This window comes from Ochotona curzoniae, unplaced genomic scaffold (genome assembly GCF_017591425.1).
Source record: "Ochotona curzoniae isolate NIBS_2020 unplaced genomic scaffold, NIBS_Ocur_1.0 scaffold_461, whole genome shotgun sequence".
Taxonomy (NCBI): Eukaryota; Metazoa; Chordata; class Mammalia; order Lagomorpha; family Ochotonidae; genus Ochotona; species Ochotona curzoniae.
In genome coordinates, this window is record NW_024467120.1 from 2,204,240 (window position 1) to 2,211,794 (window position 7,555).

Here is a 7,555-nt window from a genome sequence, read left to right on the forward strand (position 1 = left end):
CAAAGTCCTCTTCAATGATATGAAATACATAGAACCTTAATCTGACTGTGGCATTCAGGGATTGGGTCTCGGTGGCATTGTAAAGAGGATGGGGAGAGAGAGAGAACTGCATAGGCAGGCATACACACATGCCCCCTCTCCTGCCATGTGATTCCCTGTGCCACGTTGGGACTCTACCAGCCAGAAAGGACAAAACACCTAGACCTTGCACCTCTGAAACCATGGTTCAAAAAATGAACTTTTCCTCTTGATACAACTAGCCCGTCCTATGCATTGCGCTATAGTGGCAGCCAAATAAAGCTAATATCAATGATCTTCCAAAAGATTCTTGAAAATTTGTGAAAAAAAAAATAAGCATGAATCTTAAAAATAAGATCCATAAGCTGACTGATAACTCGTACCGTGTCTGAACAGATCAAGTGCAGGGAAAAACATCAGTATGGAAAGAGTCCATATAGGAGCAAAACAAATTCTGCTAAAATTGAGGTAAAAACACACTCAAATTTATAGTGAAGCTTGGCAGTGAAATCATTTATTCTTTCTGAAAAAAAAAAGTTACAGGGACAATATCGCAGAGAAATCATTATTTACAATGCTAGTTTTTACTTTAAAGTTATTGTTTAAGTATCTTTTCATTTGAAAGGAAGAGGGACAGAGAAGGTGTGAGAGGGGATTCTTTCACACTGTGCTTCATGCTCCAAATGCCTGCAACAGCCGGGTCTAGGCCAGAAATTCTATTGCATCTCCAGTACAGGTCATAGGCACCCAAGTACCTGGGCTGCAACCTGCTGTCCTTGAGGTCCATTAGGAAACTAAACTGAAGGTGGAAATGTGGGTCCAGCACCATGACTCAACAGGCCCATCGTGCATCTACAAACACCAGCATCCAATATGGATACCGGTTCATGTTCCAGCTGCTCCACTTCCCATCCAGCTCCCTGCTTGTGTCCTGGGAAAGCAGTCAAGGACGGCCCAAAGCCTTGAAACCCTGCACCCGCATGGGAGACCCAGAAGAAGCTCTTGGTTCCTAGCTTCAGATCAGCTCAGTTGTAGCCATAGAGGTCATCTGGGAAGAGAAACAGCGGATGGAAGATCTTTCTGCCTCTCCTTCTCTCTGTACATCTGCCTTTCTAACAAAATAAATAAATAGATTTTTTTTTAATGTTTTAATTTTTTTTCAAAATGGAAATGGTACTTCACCCCCTGGTACTCTGATGTAGAAGTGGGTGTGTCAAGCAGTGTTTTCCTACCACACCTACTCCAGAGAACTTGCTTTCCGAAGGGTTGAGGCAATGCCCTTCCCAGTGGGCCATCCATGAGCATTTATACGGAAAACAATTCATCCTTTCCATGCCCTAACTGGAGACAGAAGGCGATGAGCAGCAGAAGCAATAGCCCACACCACAGACCTCTCCAACAATTTTGATTGGAAAATCAAAGTGCAGGGATCCTTCTGCCGCCTAGGGTGCCAATCTCTCCGCACCCCAGTCATCTGCAGACAAGACCGGTTTTCCATGGGCATTTTTTTTAAACAAGTAGATTCAAGATCCCCAAGCATTTCCTAAAGTTATCAGTGCAGGAAACAAAACCCAGACCGGTGCTATCCTGAAATGCAACCAAGGCCATAGAGTTACCAGAGGCAGACTCGCCCAGGCAAAGCAAGATCTGAGGGGGTCAGGAGCCAAAGCTGGGGCAGCAACATTTGAGGGCACTTGAGGCATTTTGCTCTTGACTTTCAGAAGGTCAGAGAAAAACCAGATCTGCTCACTGTTGGGAGAAAGTGAACATACGTGAGCTGGGGAATTGCCCGGGGAAGCTGTGGGGAGACCCTCTCCTCACCAACAGCGCTCCTGTTCACTCCTCAAACAAGGGCGATTTCCAAGAGTTTTGATCTGATCTGGCCCCTTCTGATGGCTTCTGGTTTCCTAATTATAACAGCTACTTAAAGGACACCCTAGGGAAAAGGTTGTACAGGCCTAGTGACACTCCCAGAATCTGCAGTGCCCCATGGATGGACCAAGGAGTTGGTGCCATCACTGTTTTGAATATCATGGGGCTTGGACTACAAAACAAAGCTTAGAATTTTTGTCTTGTAATTACTTTTGCCCACAGACTTTCTGAAGTCCCCCTGTGTAGTCATAACTCTGATGTATTTCACTTTTATTTCTTTTTTTCTTTTTCAGTTCGATTAGTATGAACCCTCACTAAAATTCTCTGACATAACAGTATTCTCCGTTAAGAGTCAAGGTCTCTTTCCTTGTTTTCAAATTTCCTGTCACCAAAGTTGGAAAACAAAAGGGGCCTCCATCTTTCCAAAACAAAGGGCTTCAAGATTTTTCTTTTCTTTTTTTTTTTTCTTTTTTTCTTGGCTCTTTTAGTGGCAAAGCCTCAGAGACCCCTGAGGTTCAACTGTTAAGAACAGTAGTTTCCAAGGGAGGAATAGCTTGCAATGAAAGTGAAGGGTAACCAACATCACAATTTATTGCCCCCCCAAACAACCTTCCCAACTCAAAGGAAAATCATAATCTTGGGTGGGAAAGACACTCCCAGCCAAGTGGCTGTGAAAGGGTCATTTACAAGGCATTCTCTCTTCCTTCCTGGCTTAGCACTCACCAACACAGGTTTTGTGTACTCAGAAGCAAAGTTCAAAGGGGAAGAATGGAGAGAAAAGATCTACGTGGGAAGTGTACCCTTTTTCACTAGGTTTTATCCCTGAAAGTCACAACATTAGGAACCTTTGGAAACTTCCCCATTAGAAAAACAAACTTGCCCCAAGATAAAGACAGCACTTTCCCCCCACCCCTTCTAATTAGTTTCCTATCTAGTGACATCTCCTGGTCACTGTTTATAGCTTCCAGAAAGATAGAACTGGGCAAAGGGGAACAATGCTAATACAATTTTAACTCAGAGAACGACCTGGACCTAACCTTGCCAAAGATAGGCGACAGAGAGTCTTAAATTCTTGGATCTTGAGAGAGCTGTCAAACATTAAAGCTAAAACAACACTGTGAGATAAGCAGGCGTCTGAGCGTGCCCTTGCCCAATACTGCCAGCAAGAGAGGCTCAAGAAAGAAATTATAGGAAGCTTTGGGAGTGACAAACAGTGAGAGAAGGAAAAGGAGCCGAAGGAAGGAGAAAGAAGTCAGATAGCCGGAGTGTCTCGGAGGAACCATCTAAAAACGGATCCAACCTGCCGGGGCAGCTTCCTAAAGTCCTCGGGCAGCCCTTTCCCAGAAAGCAGGAGATCAGGAACCCACTGAGCCTGTTCCCAAACCTGGGAAGCTTCTTCACGTGTTTCTGTCTTTGCTCTTGTCATCAGAACAGATGCCCCAAGACATGCACGATCTAAGTAAATAGACTGGAAATTAGGCCATTCAAGGATGGTTAAGGAAATGGCTGTGTCTGTATGGAGAAGCAGATGTGGTCTCCAGGTTTTGTGTGTGTGTGTGTTGTTTTGTTTGTCTGTTTTTCAGGGAGACACAAATGCATTCACGTGGAATAGAGCAAGTATGGAATTTGAAGTCAAAGCCCATCTGGCTTTCAGCAAGTGGATTCAACTCTGAGCCTTCTTTGGTCAAGGAGGCTGCAATGGCCATAATGGAAGGCTCACTGTGGATACAACAGGTGTAAGCATACAGGTGCCCTACACTTGGCCACCACCAACCTGGCACTCAATCCATAGGGGTCCCTGAAGGGCTCCAATCCAGAGTTAGCTGCTTTCAGTGCAAACACATGTCTGTGTGGTGCCTACAGGACTAAGAGCTACTTGGTTCTCTTGACTGGGCTAAGGCTGTGAATAAGAAACAAATGGAGGGAAGGAACTAAACTGCATCCTATCAAGAGGACCCAGTTCACGGCAGACATGGAGGGAACGAGGACTACATGCCAGCCACGTGCCTGGGGCTGTATAACAGGGCTCTAAGTTACCTGGTAGCTTTTGGATTTCAAGGAGGTAAGGAATAATGTTTTCTGTAAGTATGTTCTGCAAAACGAATGAGCACACTTGTACCGGAACTTGTACGTGCTGCTTGTCTGACATTGAAACATGAATGGTCCCCTGTATCTTTATTGGCTCAATCTGGCAATGCTACGCATCTGCCGCTTTAGTTCACAAAAAAGAAATGCACAATGAGACCCACAAAATGTCTTGAAAGGTCAGAGGAGAGAGATTCGGGGAGACCATCGATCACTTTACGTAACCACAATGATTCCAGAATATTCCCAGAAATTCCAGAATATTCTCCTGCCCATTCGCAGAGAGGACCTAGGGCTGGGGAAGAGGCTGTTGAAAAGAACACAAATATCAACATCTTCACAAAATTCATGGGAGATGCAAATGATTAAAAGAAAAAAGCTGTGCATGGATTCCCCCCCCAAAAAAAGATATTTGCACAAAAACAAATTTATATTTTAATTCCATTTGCCATGACTTTTTGACATGTGCTTATCAAGGGGGGGGGGGAGGACAGAGACAGGTTGGGGTTGAAGAGGGCAGGGAAGATAGGAGGGAAAAGAAAAGGACAGAGATGTGTAGGACAGCAGGGTGGAAGGGAGCAGGCATCCAGACATCAAACCCGCCTCAGCTTGCTTCAAAAGATGACCCAAGCATGAGACTCGCCCTGGACTATCTGCTGATATTTCTTAATATGATATTAACCCACTTAAACAGCAGAAGACACTGGGACCTCCTTTCTACCGGTTGACACCCCCCAATGTTCACAACAGCTGCAGTTGTACAAAGCCAGGAACTTAGAACCCCAACTACATTTCTCACGTGGATGGCAGGGACCCGAGACTTCAGCCATCCATCACCTACTCCATCCTGAGGTGCACATTAGCAGGGAGCTGGCTTCAGGAATGAAGCCATGGCTTGAACCCAAGCACTGATATGGGATACAGGAGACCCAAGCAGGGTATCATCCACTTTGCCACCCCCTAGAGTCTTACAGCGTTAAGAGATGTTGAGACTCATACCCTGCCTCCAGGTGCCAAGGGGCAGTCTGCTTTCCACCTCTCCTTTCCAGGACACAGGGAAGTTGAGGAGTGAGGTCTTATGATCATTGCTGCATCGTTAAGCTTCTCAGGGGGGCTGGGACACCACTCAAGTCCCACAATCAGGGGCCAGGCTTTCAGGACAAGGACAATTGCTTTTCTCCAGGCACCTAAAGCATTGACACAATGGCTAGGTCTCCCCACCACCACCACCACCTGCTGGGGTGTTGGGGCTGCTCCTCTTGTCCTGGCACCTGTCAGCAGCGTTTTCCCCTTCCCCACAGGGTTCTACTCTGCCTGCTCAGCAGGAGAGAGCGTGACAAGGGACAGAGTGACCTTCCCCAGGAGTCCATGGTCATGGGTTAGATGCACATGCAGTAAAAGCCCTCGAAACCTTCAAGGAACTAAGTGCAAATGAATACAAGGTGGACCAAGCACGCGAGAAGACACGCAGCCTTCAGTCCCTCCAGGCCCCAGGGAGTGTTCAGCCATTTATGACAGCTCCAGACTTTCCCCAGTCAATAAACAGAAACAGAAACCAGACCCAGGGCTTCATGGCACAAAGTAAGCCCATGGCCTCAGCGGAGGCAAAACAGTAGTTTGTTAGCCACGTGAATTAAACACCAACCCTTGAATTTCCTCTTTCCTGCTGTGGGGAAGGCATAGCTGATGAAGCCCATTCCATTAGCCATGACCCACACACATCATGGAGCGGAAAAACACAAGTTTGAAAGTCAAAGGAAGAATGTATGGGAGGAAATTGCAAGGTCAAAGTGACTGCCTGGGGAAGTCTGATTACCTAACATGTTTAAAGCATTATTAGCCAGCCTGGAAGAAGCAGGCATAGAACAACGAGAGGGGGAGGGCGCACAGAGCTGTGGCAGAAGAAGGGGCTGTAAACCTGAGAGGCCCTCCTGGAGTTTCGCTGACATGTCTGTACACTCCAGGGTGCAAGTTAAGAGGGGGCAGCAGGGGGGAAGGCATCAGCTGGCCAAATACAAAAGGGAAAGAGTGTGTGCAGAGGTTAATTGTGGCCGTCAGAGATGAGTGGTTACATGGGGAGATTCATTTAAAATTAACGAGGCGTTGGTTGCATTTTATAGGTCTCCCTATGTAGGAAGACCATAAGCCACTGGGGGCAGAATTGGAAGGGCTTCTCAGAAACTTTTCCTGACCAGCCCTTCAAATCAGACAGGCAGACCCTGGGTTTCTACCATCAAGAAGCGTGGAGGTGCTTGACTGCCACAAGCCAAAGGGCAGGGGGTGGGGGGGCTCCAGGCCATATTTCAACCGTTTAGGGTCTCCCCAGAAAAAGGGCACAGCAGCGATCCTGAGGGTCTGCCCGCTTGAACCTGGAGGCTGGCTGAGCCACTTGCCCTTCCCTAAGATCACACTGAAAGAAGGACCTCAGTGGCTAAACCAGGCTTTGTGACAACAGCCAACCACAGGATGCACATACACAGGAGTTGCTGCAGGTTCCTTGGCCTTGGGACAGTGTGGCCATCTTGGTTCGTTGTGCATGTTCTCGATAAAGTTTACACAAGGATGGCTCTGTCTAATGGTGCCTGTCCCAGAGCAAGTCCCTGCGGGGCAGTGACAACACACCACTGGGCTGGGGTTGAACTCCTTCTCAGATTGGCCACCCTCACATATAGAAATGGGGCACCACTCTCCTTGAAAGTGCCCGTAACAGCTTGACTCACATGCTTCTAGAATCTGACTTGGGAGGGAGGTGGAGCAGACCAACTTCTTGGGGTCTTTGTCAGGATGATCATAAATGAACAAACTTAGCTCAGCAGTTGCCAACTATGGGAAGGCTCTGGGAGTGTGCCCACACACTGGTCCTTTTTGTGCTTTGTGTTCATACACCTATTATCTCTTTTGTTGTGTGTGTGTGTTTAACTACTATTAGACTTAGGGGTAAGAACTTTGTCTCATAACTTTCAAAGTAGATTCGTTTATTTATTTGGAAGGCAGAGTGACAGAGGAGAGAGACATAGATATCTTCTGTCCTGTGACTCACTTCCCAAATGCTTACAAGAGCCATATCTTGGCCAGGCCAAAGTTAGAAACACCAGGAGCTCCGTGCAGGTCTCCCAGACAGGAGGAAGGGCCCACATGCCCGGTCCATCTTCTATAAGCTTTACAGGTGCATTGGTGTGGAGCTGTGTCAGAAGTTAAGGAACCTGGGCCCGGCGCGGTGGCGCAAGTGGTTAAGTCCTCGCCTTGCACGCCCGGGATCCCATATGGGCGCCGGTTCTAATCCCGGCAGCCCCGCTTCCCTTCCAGCTCCCTGCTTGTGGCCTGGGAAAGCAGTCGAGGACGGCCCAAAGCTTTGGGACCCTGCACCCACGTGGGAGACCCGGAAGAGGCTCCTGGCTTCGGATCGGCGTAGTATCGACCCGTTGCGCTCACTTGGGGAGTGAATCATCGGATGGAAGATCTTCCTCTCTGTCTCTCCTCTCTGTATATCCGCCTTTCCAATAACAAAATAATAAAAATAAATCTTTAAAAAAAAAAGAAGTTAAGGAACCTGCACTCAAGCTGAAGCCCTTGATTATGG

The 7,555-nt window shown here is 47.3% G+C and overlaps 1 long non-coding RNA gene across 1 annotated transcript; it reads left to right on the top strand.

The window, feature by feature from the left end:
* Positions 1-3,311: 3,311 nt before the first annotated feature.
* Positions 3,312-5,533, top strand: LOC121147726. Its single transcript, XR_005882469.1, has 2 exons — positions 3,312-3,626; positions 5,277-5,533. It is a non-coding gene; the product is annotated as an uncharacterized LOC121147726 (long non-coding RNA).
* Positions 5,534-7,555: the final 2,022 nt, after the last annotated feature.